This window comes from Triticum urartu, chromosome 3, assembly GCF_003073215.2.
Source record: "Triticum urartu cultivar G1812 chromosome 3, Tu2.1, whole genome shotgun sequence".
In the NCBI taxonomy this organism is placed as follows: domain Eukaryota; kingdom Viridiplantae; phylum Streptophyta; class Magnoliopsida; order Poales; family Poaceae; genus Triticum; species Triticum urartu.
This window is the reverse complement of record NC_053024.1, coordinates 459,322,595-459,340,033: the sequence shown is the minus strand read 5'-3', so window position 1 is coordinate 459,340,033 and position 17,439 is coordinate 459,322,595.

The window sequence follows — 17,439 nt, the reverse complement described above, 5'->3', positions numbered from 1 at the left end:
CCAAGTGAACCAGTCAGAATGACTGAAGTGATGATTAACCAAAATCCTATGTCTTTGAGCGAAGACAATGAGAGCAAATCTTATCCAGAGCTAGATAAGTCAGCTTTGCTTGTAGCCCAAGTAAAGTTGTCGTGTGTGTTAGAAATCTGACTATTGGAACACGTGTCAGTTCCTTAGTGACCTAGGGTCATTTCGAACAATTCAGGTCGGGTTGCCTAGTGGCTATAAATAGCCCACCCCCTACAACCATAAAAGGTTGGCTGCTCAGAGTTAGTGTGCGGCTTTTGTCATTTGAGAGAAACCCACCTCGAAGCCTTTGAGAGAAAATTCCTTGCGAGGATAAAGCCCTAAACACCCAGAGCCAAAGAGTGTTAGGCATCACTTAAGTCTTCCTGTCTATGTGATCTGAAGACTTATTACACTTGAGGACTGTGAATCCTCCAGCAGGTTAGGCGTCGCGTTCTGAGCATCCAAGAGTCATTGTGGATCGCCGATGGACGAAGTCTGTGAAGGTTTGGAAGTCTGCTTCGAAGACTTACCAGAGTGATTGGGCGAGGACTGAGTGTCCTTAGGTCAAGGGTAATAAGGTGAAGACACGGTCTTTTGAGTTGAATCTCAGCCTCCCTAACCAGACATACAGTTGTCACAACAACTGGAACTGGTCCAACAAATCATTGTCTTCAACGAGTCACTGGTTCTATCCTTCCCATCTCTTTATTTACAGTTGGTCCTTGTGAAGTCATTGTTAGTTTGCATTATCTTTTGTCTTCACTGAGTGACTACTTGTTCTGATTGGCTTCATACTATATTCCTACCTGATCCATACTGCCTAGCTGCCATTAGTTGTTGTGCTTTCACTTCATTGAATACTTGACTATGGTTTTCTTAGTGTAGTCTACCTTCCGCTGCATGGTAATAGGTTTATTTCTATCGTTTCTCTTCAAAACTCCCATGTTTTGAAGACTTTCTAAAAATCGCCTATTCAACCCCCCCCCCTCTAGTCGATCACTAGCACTTTCAGATCTTCATCTTTATTTTCATAGGGACTAGAAGAACGCGCTCTCATAAAGGCATCTTTCTTAGCATGCATCTTAGCGGTTCTTTATTTGCACTCATCAATGGAAATTGTCATGGCTTTGAGAGACTCATTGATATCATGCTTAGGTGGAATAGATCTAAGTTTCAAAGAATCAACATCAAGAGAAATTCTATCAACGTTCCTAGCCAACTCATCAATCTTAAGAAATTTTCCTTCAATCAAAGCATTAAAATTCTTTTACAAAGTAATAAATTCTTTAATACTAGATTCAAAATCAGAGGGCATCTTATTATAATTTCCATAAGAATTGTTGTAGGAATTACCATAATTATTAGAGGGATTACTAGGATAAGGCCTAGGATTGAAATTTCCTCTATATGCGTTGTTATCAAAATTGTTCCTACCAACAAAATTCACATCCATAGATTCATTATTATTCTCAATCAAAGTAGACAAGGGCATATCATTAGGATCAGAAGAAACACTCTTACTAGAAAATAATTTCATAAGTTCATCCATCTTTCCACTCAAAACATTAATTTCTTCTATCGCATGCACCTTTTTATTAGTAGATCTTTCAATATGCCATTGAGAATAATTAACCATAATATTATCTAGGAGCTTAGTAGCTTCTCCTAAAGTGATTTCCATAAAAGTGCCTCCCGCGGCCGAATCTATAAGATTTCTAGAAGCAAAATTCAATCCGGCATAATTTTTTTGTATAATCATCCACAAATTTAAACCATTAGTAGGGCAATTATGTATCATTAGTTTCATTCTCTCCCAAGCTTGTGCAACATGTTCATGATCAAGTTGCTTAAAATTCATAATATCGTTTCTAAGAGAGATGATCTTAGCGGGAGGAAAATACTTAGAGATAAAACTATCTTTGCACTTGTTCCATGAATCAATACTATTTTTAGGCAAAGACAAAAACCAAGCTTTAGCACGATCTCTAAGAGAAAAAGGAAATAGCTTCAATTTAACAATATCATTATCCACATCTTTCTTCTTTTGCATATCACACAAATCAATGAAGCTATTTAGATGGGTAGCGGCATCTTCACTAGGAAGGCCGGAAAACAGATCTTTCATGACAAGATTCAGCAAAGTAGTATTAATTTCACAAGATTTAGCATCGGTAAGAGGAGCAATCGGAGTGCTAATAAAAGCATTGTTGTTGGTATTGGTGAAGTCACACAATTTAGTGTTATGTTGAGCCATCGTGACAAACAAGCAAACTAACACACAAGCAAACAAAAAGCAAGCGGGCAAAAAGAGGAAAATAGAGAAAGAGTGGGAGGATAGAGAGAGAGGGCGAATCAAACAGCAAGGGTGAAGTGGGGGAGAGAAAACAAGAGGCAAATGGCAAATAATGTAATGCGGGAGATAAGGGTATGTGATGGGTACTTGGTATATTGACTTTTGTGTAGACCTCCCTGGCAACGGCGCCAGAAATCCTTCTTGCTACCTCTTGAGTACTGCGTTGGTTTTCCCCAAAGTAGCGTAAGTATTTCCCTTAGTTTTTGAGAACCAAGATATCAATCCAGTAGGAGGCTACGCGTGAGTCCCTCGCACCTGCACAAAACAAATAAATCCTCTCAATCAACGCGATAAGGGGTTGTCAATCCCTACACATCCACTTATGAGAGTGAGATCTAATAGATATGATAAGATAATATTTTTGGTATTTTTGTGATAAAGATGCAAAGTAAAGTAAAAGCAAAGTAAAAAAGCAAAGGAAATAACTATGTAGTAGGAGATTAATATGATGAAGATAGACCCGGGGGCCATATGTTTCACTAGTGGCTTCTCTCGAGAGCATAAGTATTCTACGGTGGGTGAACAAATTACTATTGAGCAATTGACAGAATTGAGCATAGTTATGAGAATATCTAGGCATGATGATGTATATAGGCATCACGTCCGAGACAAGTAGACCGACTCCTGCCTGCATCTACTACTATTACTCCACTCATCGATCGCTATCCAGCATGCATCTAGAGTATTAACTTAACGAAAACAGAGTAACGCCTTAAGCAAGATGACATGATGTAGAGGGATAAACTCATGCAATATGATGAAAACCCCATCTTGTTATCCTCGATGGCAACAGTACAATACATGCCTTGCTGCCCCTACTGTCACTGGGAAAGGACACCACAAGATTGAACCCAAAGCTAAGCACTTCTCCCATTGCAAGAAAGATCAATCTAGTAGGCCAAACCAAACTAATAATTCGAAGAGACTTGCAAAGATAACCAATCATACATAAAAGAATTCAGAGGAGATTCAAATATGGTTCATAGATAGACTTGATCATAAACCCACAATTCATCGATCTCAACAAACACACCGCAAAAAGAAGATTGCATCGAATAGTTCTCCACAAGAGAGGGGGAGAACATTGTATTGAGATCCAAAAGGAGAGAAGAAGCCATCTAGCTAATAACTATGGACCCGTAGGTCTGAGGTGAACTACTCACACTTCATCGGAGGGGCTATGGTGTTGATGTAGAAGCCCTCCGTGATCGATGCCCCCTCCGGTGGAGCTCCGGAACAGGCCCCAAGATGGGATCTCGTGGATACAGAAAGTTGCGGCGGTGGAATTAGGGTTTTGGCTCCGTATGTGATCGTTTGGGGGTACGTAGGTATATATAGGAGGAAGGAGTATGTCGGTGGAGGAACAGGGGGCCCACGAGGGTGGAGGGCGCACTTGGGGGGGGGGGGGGGGGGGGGGGGGGTAGGCGCGCCCCCTACCTCGTGGCGTCCTCTTTTGTGTCTTGATGTAGGGTCCAAGTCTCCTGGGTCTTGTTCATTGAAAAAATCACGTTCCCGCAGGTTTCATTCCGTTTGGACTCCGTTTCATATTTCTTTTCTTTGAAACCCTAAAACAGGAAAAAAAAACAGCAATTCTGGGCTGGGCCTCCGGTTAATAGGTTAGTCCCAAAAATAATATAAAAGTGGATAATAAAGCCCAATAATGTCCAAAACAGTAGATAATATGGCATGGAGCAATAAAAAAATTATAGATACATTGGAGACGTATCATTGTCCCCTTAGCACCAAAGAGGAAACAAGGACGCTGCGCGCGCTGGCGCCTGCCTAGTCTCGATTGTCATGGCTTATGTCACGCGAACCTCACGAGGTTTGCCTGGCCATGAACTCTCCGCCCCTCACGAGCCAGCCTGGTGAGGCCACTCCTGAGGAGGTCTTGTGTCGTCCGCCTCGCGGAGCCTGGCCCCTCGCGAGGGTCTTGATTCCTTGTTGATGAAGATGGGTCGTACAGGCCTGCCAGCAAAGCCACGCCGTGGGCCGCAGGCAGGCAAGTCTGGGGACCCCTGTTCCTAGAACACCGACAACACCGTAGGACAAACACATTTAATGTGTTGCCGACGTGCCCTTCTTGCTTTATCGGGGACGGCAAGGAAGCTCGTCCCAGCTGTCGCCGCCTTGCCTGGCTTTGACGCACGTCCGAACTGACGAGGCATGTAGTGCCACGTTGGCTGGCTGCTGGGTTGGTGCGGTGACTGAATCTTCACGAAGATCCGCATGCCACCACGCAGGTGCTTGCCGAGTCGGCCTAGAGGCCGCATTTTGCCACTCCGAGATATTATGCTTCCCCTGTATCCCCAGCACCTGATTGCATAGCCGGAAAATTTCAGGAGTTTATAAGTGGGAATTCAAGTAGCTCTTAGGATATCCTTCCGACAAATGTATGATATGAAATTGGGGTTCGACGTCTAGTGGTCCGCCTATCCACGGTTGGTTTTACAGTGGTCTCGTTGTGTCTTAAAGAGTCCTTGGCTATGCCGACTCGGGGACGCTTCGTATGTCATGTGCACTGCCTTGTACATGATGGTGCTGTACAATCGAGCCCGTGTAGGACCCACCACGAAAACTTCAAACGAAATTTGTATCATATGTTTGTTCCGGCTTATTCTGCAAGTCAATAATTTGTTTTGTTTTCAGTTGTGATATTCGAGTTGCTTCGTAGTCAAATGTTGATTCCATACCTTTTTTCTAAGCGGTGTTCTCACATCTCTATGTGATTACTAATCCATCATGATAATCGAGATTGTCATCTCAATCCTTTTCAACCGGTGTGCTCCTCTTCAAATGGATCCAATCTTGTCAACATTCGCAAGATCAATTATCAGTTCTTCTCAACGGTGTTTGTTTCATCCGTCTCCAAGTTGCCTTTGTTTTTCCCCCCCCCCCCCCCCTTTTTCTTCAAGGACTAAGATTTCTTTATCAAGTATCTATCTTATGGTTATGAAGTCTCTTCTTTCGTTTCAATCAATGTTCTTATCCGGTGTTTCTCATGAAGACTCTAACGGAGCCTCAAGTTCATCATTATTCGTTCTTTTCCTTCTCCGGTGGTTCCAACTCAAGCCTTTCAGGGTTGATCGTATCCTTTTCCTCGTTTCAAATGCCTTTTCCATGCCGGTGCACCTCTTAATCATTCACCTCTCGCTATTCTTTTGTTCCGAAGTGCTGAAGATGTCTCAGAAGATTCAAGTTTCCATTCTCTATTTCGCTCAAGTTCTTTCGAGGTTGTTATCTCATTCAAGCCATTTTATTTAACCGGTGCAATCTTTCTTTTCAAGCAATCGTTTCCACGGTGTATCTTTTGAGTGGGTCCTAACCCACAGGTCTTTTCCCAGGATCTTACCTGACTCTTCTTATTTTCCCGGAGCTTCTCAAATTCTTTTCAAAGTTTGACGTAAGAATGATTCATCATTAGCCATATTTATTTCTCCAAGATCTTTCAAATTCTTTTCATCGTTGGATCAACTTCTTCGTTTTTGATTCTTCCAGAGTGTCTAAATAATTCATGGTGGTGTTTCTCATCATCATTCTCAGATCTTGAAGACCAAAGAAGAGTTTTCCTCCATATCTCATCCGTGCTCTCAAGGATCCATGGCTCTAGCTTCGTGTCATCCTCTCACTATTGTTTTCGATTGGGAGATATTCTTTTCACCCATCCGAATCATTTCAGGAACCTTTGCCAGTTTGATTCTCTGAAAGCCATCATCACAGAATTATTCATTTTTAGATTTCAGCTATTGTTCTCCAAATCTTACCGGTGCATCAGTCAAGTATTCTCTAATCAGTTCGTGAACTATTCGTCCTATTGTATCTAAATTCTCTCAAGTATCTTCGTTCATTTCATAATTCTTACCGGTATTCCTTTATCTTTTCTTCGGCCATTTTAATTCTTACGGTGGTTCATCCAAGAGTTCTCTTCCTTCGTTATCATACAGATTTATTCGTTGTTTCAATCCTTCCGGTGGTTCATTGAAGACCTTCTCAAGTTTTTGCTGTACCTCTCCTAATCCTTTCTTTGAGAATAAGTTGTATGCAATCCGTTTGCTCGTCATCAATTTAATTGGTGAAGGAGGAGCATGACATAATTCTTATTCTTGATTCACCCAAATGATTAATTCTTTATTCCGGAGGCTCATCAAATTCTCGGTTCGAGATGTTTTATCTATTCTTTTCCCGGAGTTCCAAGTTTTCTCAATTATTTCATTGCGAAGATCCATCTAAGCATTGCAAGGCTTCACCTTGTGTTCTCTACTTATCTTTCCTTTCGTTTGATCATTCTTTTGTTACCGGAGTTCTTCATGGAGGCTCTACATGATGATTCACCAAGGATTTAATTCCTTCTCGAAGTGTTCATCGAGATTCTTTTCAGAGGAGCTCAAGTATTCTTTATCTTGCATTTTAAAGTGCAATTCTTTCGACCATATCATTCGAGGTGGTATTATGTCATTCTTGATAATTTGAGTTCATGTCTCATGATTCACATGTTGTTAAGAATGAGGTATCTTAAATTCATCAATCTCTTCATCGGAATTATCTTGGGTTATATTTGACCTAAAGCCTTCCTGAAGGATTGTTGCTATCTATGGTGCTCATAAATGACCCAAGTTCTTTTATCCTCCCGGTGATATAGTTTCTCGTCTCCTTGTTCTTATCAATCCAATTTTTTTCCCGTGAGTGGCAGGTTGTCACCTCATAATTTGAGATGTATTCCATAAGACCATATCAAGATTATTCTTTTCGTTGTTGGTTTTCCAACAACTCCATTCTAGCATTTGTTGTAAGCGTGCTCTCTCAAGATCGTGTTTCCCTTCGTTCATTCCATTCCATTCTTACTTTTGTTTCGGAGGCACTGTGTTGCTGCTCTATTCAACCCTTCTTCTTGTTATTGTCAGGATCTTATTATTATCATGCTTATCCATTTAAGCGGAGTGTTGTGTCCCTTGGCTCAAGCTCTTTCATTTTATCAAGTCTTTCATCTCTTTTCAACCGGAGTGCTATCCGAATTTGTTCTTCCTTGTTCCTCTTTCCTAACGGAGTGCTTTCAACTTTGTTCATCTTCGTTGTATTCTTTTCTCGAAATGGCTTAACCTTTGCAGGGTTCTTTGGTTTCACTCGTTTGTCAATAAGCAACTTAGTTTTACCCCTTCTCTTCTCTTCCATTTTTCCCTCCAGGTCCATTCTAGATCTCGGGACAAGATCCTCTCGTAGTGGTGGAGTGTTGTAACACCCCGAGACCGATGTGCCAGGTGTCCTCCTGTTATTCGCTGTTGTTGCCTTGTCATTGCTTGCGTGTCATGCATTCCATATCATGTCATCATGTGCATTTCATTTGCATACGTGTTCGTCTCATGCATCCGAGCATTTTCCCCGTTGTCCGTTTTGCAATCCCTCGCTCCTATGTCACCCGGTGTCCCTTTCTACCTCTTTTCGTGTGTGGGAGTTAAACATTTCCGGATTGGACTGAGACTTGCCATGCGGCCTTGGTTTACTACCGGTAGACCGCCTGTCAAGTTTCGTACCATTTGCACTTCGTTTGATACTCCAACGGTTAACCGAGGGACCGACAAGGCCTCGTTTGTGTTGCAGCCCAACACCCCTCCAATTTGGTCCAAAACCCACCTAAACCCTCTCCATCATCTAGAGCGTTCGATCACGATCGCGTGGCCGAAAACCGCACCTCTTTTGGAGCTTCCTAGCTCCCTCTATGCCTATAAATAGACCCCCTTCCGAATTTTCGGGTCTCCCCTACCCTAAACCTAGATCCTCTCCCTCTCGCCGCGCCGAACACGTCCACTCTGCCCCGCCGCCGCCACGTGGCGCCACCTGGTTCGTCCCGCTCGGCGCCCACATCGCCGCGCTCGCCGAAGCCCGCCGCGGCCCGTGGCCGGCCCGCCCGCGCCCGCGCACAGGCCAGAGGAGTCCGCCCGCGCCACCGTCATCCCCTTCCTCGCGCTCCGGCGAGTCAACGCCCCGTGCCGCCCCGCTCTCCCCGCCGCCTCGCCGGTCGCTGGCCCCGCCGCCTCGTCGACCTTGCCTTTGCCGCCCCGCCGGACCGCGCCTCGACTCCGGCCGCCGCCGCGCGCAACGCCCAACGCCCGCGCCGTCCTACTCCGGCGGGCCTCTCCTTCCTCTCCTCGAGTCAGCTCCGGCCACCACGTGCACGTCGAACTCCGGCGGACTCGAGCAGCTCCTGTGGCTACAGTGCATGAACAGTACCCCGGATCTGGATCTGGATCTGAGAAATCCGGTTGACTTCTTCCCCTCTAACCCTAATTATTTTGCAAATTTGTCATGTCGTAACTCTGCATCCGTAGTTCCGATTTGTGCGTGTAGCATATCAAAATTTTTGCCTCGACGAGTACATCATTTCATCTCATTGCATCATTTTCATTTGAGCTCATCTTGATGCCTGAATTGTCGTTGGAAGAGGGCTATGTGATGAATTTGGCAGATCTGTTTCAGCAAATGGCATTTTGTCATTTTTGCCATGATTAATGTGTGCATGCTATGCTCCTGAGCTCTACATGTGTTTTGTTATATGCCATGCCATCTTTATAGAGGTGCTTGCCATGTATTTTTGTCATATTTGTGGTGACTACCACAAGCTTGCAAAGTAGCGTAATCGGTAATGCTGATTTCATGGACTTAGAATTTCACTAAGTCCTTGTTCTATTTTTGTTGTTATGCCATATATTCATGTTGTTTCCTAGTGATCTGTGCCTCTTTTGAGGATGATCAGTAAGGGTGTTTTGTTAACATTGTGGTTCTCTATCCATCCAAGTCTTTGTTTGGATTTATGGATCACCCTAGATTGAGTCAATCGAGCTCTATTTTTGCTATAAAATGTTCCTGGCAGATTATTAACTTATTTAGCGATTTTGCCGAGGTTGTTGCTATTGATCCGTGCATGCTATGTTGTTGTTCTTTCCATTTATAGCTTCTATGCCATGTCTTCGTGATGGGTGTATGCTTAACTTGTCATGTCATGCTCTGTAGTGAGTGCATCGAGCTCGTAAACATGCCTACTCGTTAACTGTTTTGCCATGTTCCAGTCTGAATCTGTTTATGTTTTTGCCATGTTCACATGCTTGCAATTGTATTTTCTAAGCCCTTTTGGCTTATGGTCACTAAGGGACTTTTGTTAAGTGCTTTGAGTAGCTTCATGCCATGCCTTGATTTTCCATGTTAAGTTCCTGTAGCATGTAATTTTCATGCTCTAAAGTGTGCTGACTGATGATAAATTCCAGACTTGTGTTAATTTCACTAAGTCTGAAACCTGTTATCATTTGCACTTTTGCCATGCTTGTTTGAACCTGTTAATGGATGAACTAGCCGTAGCTCAGTGTTCATCTTTTGTCAAGCTTCATGAGTGGATCCCTGCCATGTATTTTGTTGTCATGTTTGAGTGCTGTAGCATATTTATCTTGATGCATTTAGTTGGTCACTTGCTGATTATTGCAGACCGGTGCCATATTTGTTTTGCTTGCCATTTCCAAACCGTGCATCCGATTCCGGTGATCTTTATATCGGTTTCAACCGAAATCACCTCACCTTTCCAGTGGCACTCTTGGATTTCCAAGTTGAGGCCAGGTTCCATCATTCCTTGTCAAATCATGCATATGCATCACATACCGCATCTCCCATATCATACCATGTTCATGTGTTGGTTGTTTACTATGTTGTGTGTTTCTTTCCGGTGTTTAATTCTTCGGGTTGGTTCCGATAACGTCGCGTTTGTGAGGATCCATTCGACTACGTCCGTTTGTCTTCTTCATGGACTCGTTCTTCTTCCTTGCGGGATTTCAGGCAAGATGACCATACCCTCGAAATCACTTCTATCTTTGCTTGCTAGTTGCTCGCTCTTTTGCTATGCCTATGCTGCGAAACCTACCACTTGCTTATCATGCCTCCCATATTGTTTAATCCAAGCCTCTAACCCACCTTGTCCTAGCAAACCGTTGTCTGGCTATGTTACCGCTTTGCTCAGCCCCTCTTATAGCGTTGTTAGTTGCAGGTGAAGATTGAAGTTTGTTCCTTGTTGGAACATGGAGATGTTTTTTCCTTGTTTGAACATGGATACTTGTTGGGATATCACAATATCTCTTATTTAATTAATGCATCTATATACTTGGTAAAGGGTGGAAGGCTCGGCCTTATGCCTGGTGTTTTGTTCCACTCTTGTCGCCCTAGTTTCCGTCATATCGGTGTTATGTTCCCGGATTTTGCGTTCCTTACGCGGTTGGGTTATAATGGGAACCCCTTGACAGTCCGCCTTGAATAAAACTCCTCCAGCAATGCCCAACATTGGTTTTACCATTCGCCACCTAGCCTTTTCTTTTCCCTTGGGAGTCGCGCTCCTGAGGGTCATCATTATTTTACCCCCCCCCGGGCTAGTGCTCCTCTGAGTGTTGGTCCAAACTAGAGCCCTGTGCAGCGCCCCCTCGGGGAAACTCGAGGTTTGGTTTTAGTTGTATGGAGAGCTCATCTGAGTGTGCCCTGAGAACGAGATATGTGCAGCTCCTATCGAGATTTTTCGGCACATTCGGGCGGTGTTGCTGGTCTTGTTTTACCATTGTCGAAATGTCTTGTAACCGGGATTCCGAGTCTGATCGGGTCTTCCCGCTAGAAGGAATATCCTTCGTTGACCGTGAGAGCTTGTGATGGGCTAAGTTGGGACACCCCTGCAGGGATTGAACTTTCGAAAGTCGTGCCCACGGTTATGGGCAGATCGGAATTTGTTAATGTCCGATTGTAGAAAACCTAAAGTTGATCTTAATTAAAATACATCAACCGCGTGTGTAACCGTGATGGTCTCTTCTCGGCGGAGTCCGGGAAGTGAACACGGTGTTGGAGTTATGCTTGACGTAGGTTGTTCTACGATCACTTCTTGATCATAGTTCATCGACCGTGCTTTTGCCTTCTCTTCTCACCCTCATTTGCGTATGTTAGCCACCATATAAGCTAGTCGCTTGCTGCAGCTCCACATCATACCTTTACCTTACCTATAAGCTTAAATAGTCTTGATCGCGAGGGTGTGAGATTGCTGAGTCCCCGTGACTCACAGATACTTCCACAACCAGTTTGCAGGTGCCGATGATACCGTGCAGATGACGCAACCGAGCTCAAGGAGGAGCTCGATGAAGATCGTGTTCGTTATGTTGTTCCGTTTCCAGTTGATCAGTAGTGGAGCCAAGTTGGGACGATCGGGGATCTGTGTAGCATTTGGGGTAGTCTTCTTTTATTTTGGGTTGCGTAGTCGGACCTTGATTGTATCTGTTTGATGTAATGCTTTAGTCATGTATTGTGTTTAGTGGTGATTGTAAGCCAACCATGTAACCTTTTCCCTTATGTATTACATGTGTTGTGTGAAGATTACCTCACTTGAGACATTTCTTTCAATGCGGTTATGCCTCTAAGTCGTGCTTCGAGACATGGGAGATATAGCCGCATTGAGGGCGTTACAGGCACCTGCCTAGCTGGTGGGCTAGCAGCTGCATGGGAACAGCGGTGGAGTCTTGGCAGATGTGGGCCTGCCTGCGGCCCCGCGGATGTTTTCGGCAAGAGTCTTGCCGGGGCCCCGACAAGGGTCTTGCCGTGGCATTGTGGTCTTCCCCGACAAGGGTCTTGCCAGGGGTCTCGTGGGTATCCTTGGCAAGGATCTTGTTGAGGATCGTCGTCTTCTGATCATCATCCAGTCTTATGTGCTTCTGGTCTCCACAAATATTTGCATGCCACCATGGAGGTGCCTCCCGAGCCTCGGTTCCAAAGTGTTTGATGGTGTTGGAACTCTTGGGCTCAAGGGAGGGCGGCTCTGCTGGTGTCGGGCAAGTTGCCCCGGCAAGGTTCTTGCCGGGATTGTGGAGGCTGCCCCGGCAAGGGCCTTGCCCGTGGAGTCCACCTCGCCCCTCTACTCTTTGTGTTTCTGGCTTGGTGTTGTTCTGGTTGTCTTGTGGCTTTGTTTCCTTTCTCTGCTCCGCTAGGTGTGGCCGCATGCGCGGCTCCAACTGCCCGCGCACAAGTAAAGGGGTACAAAATAGGACCCCTCCTTTTGTGCACCGACAGGAGCTCCCGGGCCTGGGCCATACATAAGTGCGACGCGTTTTTGGGCTAGGCCCAAAATGGTGCGCGGGCATGCGGGGCCGAGTTGTACCATTGTAACTCCCTCGCCCGTCGCACTTCCCCACGACCCGTGTTGAATGCGTGACGTGGGAGTCGTGCGTGACGTGGGGGTTATGCATGTGGCCGTTGCTGCCCTCATGCGTCACATCGTGGTAAATGGTAAAGAGGCGGCCCGCGCCTTCCCATAAAAAAGGGAAAAACCGCAGGTGCGCTGCTCATTTACCCTCTGCGCCTTTTCCAATCTCGGAACCGTCGTTCCTCTCTTCTTCCTCAGGCAAAAGATTCAAAGTTCTCACCTCTACTCGCTGCCGCTGCGCCCCCATTGCTCTTGATCCTTCGCCCCCTCCCAGCTGCCATGGCGCCCAAAACCAGCAGGGGCAAGGGAGCGGCCAAGGATGCCAGGGAGAAAGAGGCGCCGAAGAGCGAGTCGGTGGCACGGTGGATGCAGCTCGCCTACTTCCCGTCGAAGGTCGATGCGGTGCACCTCAGGAACTTCTTCTTGCCCATGTGGGGGAGGAAGACGACGGGGCACCCTGCCACGCGCATCGTCCCCACCGATTTTGCCGAGCAGGGCCCAAATCGGTACCCCTTTTACATCGATTTCTTCTCTTGTGGGCTCTACGCCCCTTTCTCTGACTTCTTCAACGACATCATGCACACCTATGGCTTCCATATTTTGGATCTCACATCGAACGTAGTGGTGTGCATGGCTCTCTTCATCCACCTTTGGGAGGGATTTACCGGGGTGCTCCCTAGCATGGCGCTCTTCCTCCACTACTTCTCTCCTCGCCTCCAACCAAGGGACGCCATCTCTGGGAGTATCGCCTGAATCCTGAGGACCCAGGAGAAAGGCACGTACCCGGAGGGTGCCCAGAAGGAGAGGTGGGAAGAGTGGTGGGGCCGGTGGTGCTGGATCAAGGAGGAGAACCCACAGGAGTTTTTTTGGGTTCGTCAGAGCCCGCCGACCCGCCGCACGGACTGGAGCAACCTCAATGCCAATGACAAGAAGCTCTTGGTCGCCACCACCAGGATCCATCGCCTCACCACGGCCGGACTCACCCTTGAGATGATTGGGGCGGACTTCATCCATTGCCGAATCGCCCCGTTGCACAACAAGGGGAGGCCGGCCTGGGACTTTAGGAATGCACCGACGTCATGAGGCTCCGCCCTGGCCTGAAGCACAACTTCACGGTGATGGGGCATGCCCGTTTCTGTCAAAGGATCTTTCAGCTCGACGTGGGCAGCGACAGCAGGGCTGAGAGGACCGGTGAGGGAGTCCTGGACTAAGGGGTCCTTGCGCATCCGGCCTGTTGGGCTGGACTGATGGGCTGTGAAGACATGAAGGCTGAAGACTATACCTGAGTCCGGATTGGACTCGCCTTGGCGTGGAACGCAAGCTTGGCGACCGACTATGAAGATTCCTTCTTATGTAACCGACTCTATGTAAACCCTAGATCCCCCCGGTGTCTATATAAACCGGAGGGGGATAGTCCGGAAAGGACACCATTCATTACCATAGTCATATAGGCTAGGCTTTTAGGGTTTAGCCATCATGGTCTCGTGGTAGATCAACTCTTGTAACACCCATATTCATCATTATCAATCAAGCAGGACGTAGGGTACTACCTCCATAGAGAGGGACCGAACCTGGGTAAACATTGTGTCCCCTGTCTCCTGTTACCATCGATCCTAGACGCACAGTTCGGGACCCCCTACCCGAGATCCGCTGGTTTTGACACCGACATTGGTGCTTTCATTGAGAGTTCCATTATGTCATCCACGAAAGGTTCGGTGGCTCCTTCAACCATCTACAGCGACACTGCCCAAGGAGAAACCTTCCTCCCTGGACAGATTTTCGTGTTCGGCGGCTTCATACTACGGGCCAACTCGCTTGGCCATCTGGAGCAGATCGACAGCTACGCCCCTGGCCACCAGGTCAGGTTCGGAAGCCTGAACTACGTCGCAGATATCCGTGGAGACTTGATGTTCAATGGATTTGAGACCGCAGCGATCGCTCCCCCTTTCTCTGATCAACATGACCTAAATCTGTCACCGGATCACATCCAGCGGATGGCCCCGGCTGCTGCAACGGCCTTAGAATCGGAGCAAACCGTGCCATCCGAAGCCACAGAGTCTCAGGCGTTGGAGCCGCACACGGACTCGGCATCCCGCGATATCTATGTTAATGGAACTCCGGACTCGTCTCCAGCCATGAGTTCCAAATCGGGTACGCCCGCGAACACCGAGCTGGACCGGTTATCGATTCTCGAATTTAGCACCACAGACATCTTCCAGCACTCACCCTTGGGTGATGTGCTAAACTCTTTAAAGAACCTATCCTTAGAGAAGGACCCACAGCCGAACTATGTTCGGTTCGAGCCAGAGGATGATGATGGGAAATTCTGTTTCCCACCCGCCACCCACTTCATAGCCACTGTCGATGATTTAACCGACATGCTCAATTACGGCTCTGAAGACATCGACGGTATGGACGACAATGCCGACCAGGAGCAAGGCCAAAACCCGCCATTTACCGGACATTGGACGGCCACCTCTTCATATGATGTGTACATGGTCGACACACCTAAAAGAGCTAGTGACGATGGCAAAGGAGATCCAGTTGCGAATAAACCTCCCGAGACACAGTCCAAGCGTCGGCACCCTAAACGCCACTCTAAGCCTCATCGCTTAAACGACGGGAATACTGGCACCGGAGAGAATAGCACTCCGGGCGACGCTGAAAATAATGAAGACCCTGTCGGGGCTACATCCGAATAGGAGGAACAGGACAATGGGTAGGAATAACCCTGATAACCAGACCATGCCCAAGGACCCATATGGTGATAGTTATCATCCAGCCTTCGAGGATGATGAGAGCCTCGGCAATGAGGATTTCATCGTACCTGAGGCACCCCTCGAGCAGGAGCGCTTCAAGCGTCAACTAATATCCACCGCAAGAAGCCTAAAGAAAAAGCAGCAGCAGCTTCAGGCCGATCAAGACCTGCTCATTGACAGGTGTACTGATGTCCTGGCAGCCGAGGAATTTGGCCTCAAGCACCCAGCCAAGAGTTACCCAAAGCGTAGACTGCTACCTCAGTTCGATGAGGAGGCACTAAACCCCATACCTCCCTCACACAATGTGGACCGACCACCACGCGGTCGAGATAGTGCAGCGGACCGACCTCCTCGCGATCGGGATAAAGTGGCAATTTAGGCTGAACAACAGCCCGCCCCACCACTTCGCAAAAACAGGGACAAAGCAGCTCGGGACCTTACATACGACCTTTGGCAGGAGCTGGACAACAGAGCAGAACACACCAGATCAACCAATGGATCGCGAGGACGCTTCCCAACGCGGGATGATGGCTACCTATTCGGGCATGACAAACCCAGTCACACCGGGCCGATAACCGCAGACGCACTCCATCAGAGATGTGCCGTGATGCGGCCCGATATAGAGGCGCCGCACACCCTCTCTGCTTCACAAACGAGGTGCTGGATCACGAATTCCCTGAGGGATTCAAGCCCGTCAATATTGAATCATATGGCGGAACAACCGACCCCGCAGTATGGATTGAGGACTTTATTCTCCACATCCACATGGCCCGGGGAGACGACCTCCACGCCATCAAATACCTCCCACTGAAACTCAAAGGGACAGCTAGACACTGGCTGAATAGTCTTCTCGAGAATTCCATCGGCAGCTGGGAGGATCTAGAAGAAGCCTTTCTTGACAACTTCCAAGGTACATATGTCCGGCCACCCAATGCCGATGATTTAATCCATATAGTTCAACAACCTGGAGAATCAGCCAGAAAATTCTGGACTAGGTTTTTAACCAAAAAGAACCAAATCGTTGACTGTTCGGATGCCGAAGCCCTAGCGGCCTTCAAACACAGCATCTGTGACGAATGGCTAGCACGTCACCTCGGCCAAGAGAAACTGAAGTCCATGTCAGCCCTTACGGCACTCATGACCCGCTTTTGCGCGGGAGAGGACAGCTGGCTGGCTCGTAGCAAAAACACATCCAACGAGATAGGCCCCTCTGAGGCCAAGAACAACTCCGGAAAGATCCGGCGCAATAGACACAAACGCCGAAGCAATGGCAACAACACTGATGACACCACCATCAACGCCGGATTCAGCAACTCCAAGTCCGGACAGCGAAAGAAGCCCTATAAACAGAACAGCGAGGGTCCATCTAGCCTGGATTGCATACTCGATCGTCCATGCCAAATACATGGTACCCCAGACAAACAAGCCAATCACACCAACAGAGACTGTTGGGTTTTCAAACAGGTTGGCAAGTTAAATGTTGAAAACAAAGAAAAGGGATCACAAAATGAGGACGAGGACAAAGAGCCCCGGCAGCCGAACACCGGAGGGCAAAAGAAATTCCCCCCTCAAGTCAAAATGGTGAACATGATATACGCTACACACAACCCCAAAAGGGAGCGTAAGTGAGCACTTAGGGATGTCTACGCGGCTGAGCCAGTCGCCCAAAAATTCAATCTGTGGTCGTCATTCCCGATCACCTTCGATCGTCGAGATCATCCAACTAGTATCCGGCATGGCGGCTCAGCCGCACTGGTCCTCGACCCAATCATCAACGAATTTCACCTAACACGAGTCCTAATGGATGGTGGTAGTAGCCTCAACCTGCTCTATCAGGCTACAGTGCGGAAGATGGGCATTAATCCCTCACGAATCAAACCCACAAAGACTACCTTTAAAGGAGTCATACCAGGTGTTGAGGCCCGCTGCACGGGCTCAATCACGCTGGAGGTGGTATTCGGTTCCCCGGACAACTTCCGAAGCGAGGAGTTAATCTTCGATATCGTCCCCTTCTGCAGTGGCTACCACGCATTACTCGGACGAACTGTGTTTGCTAGATTCAACGCGGTACCACACTATCCCTATCTCAAGCTGAAGATGCCCGGACCGCGCGG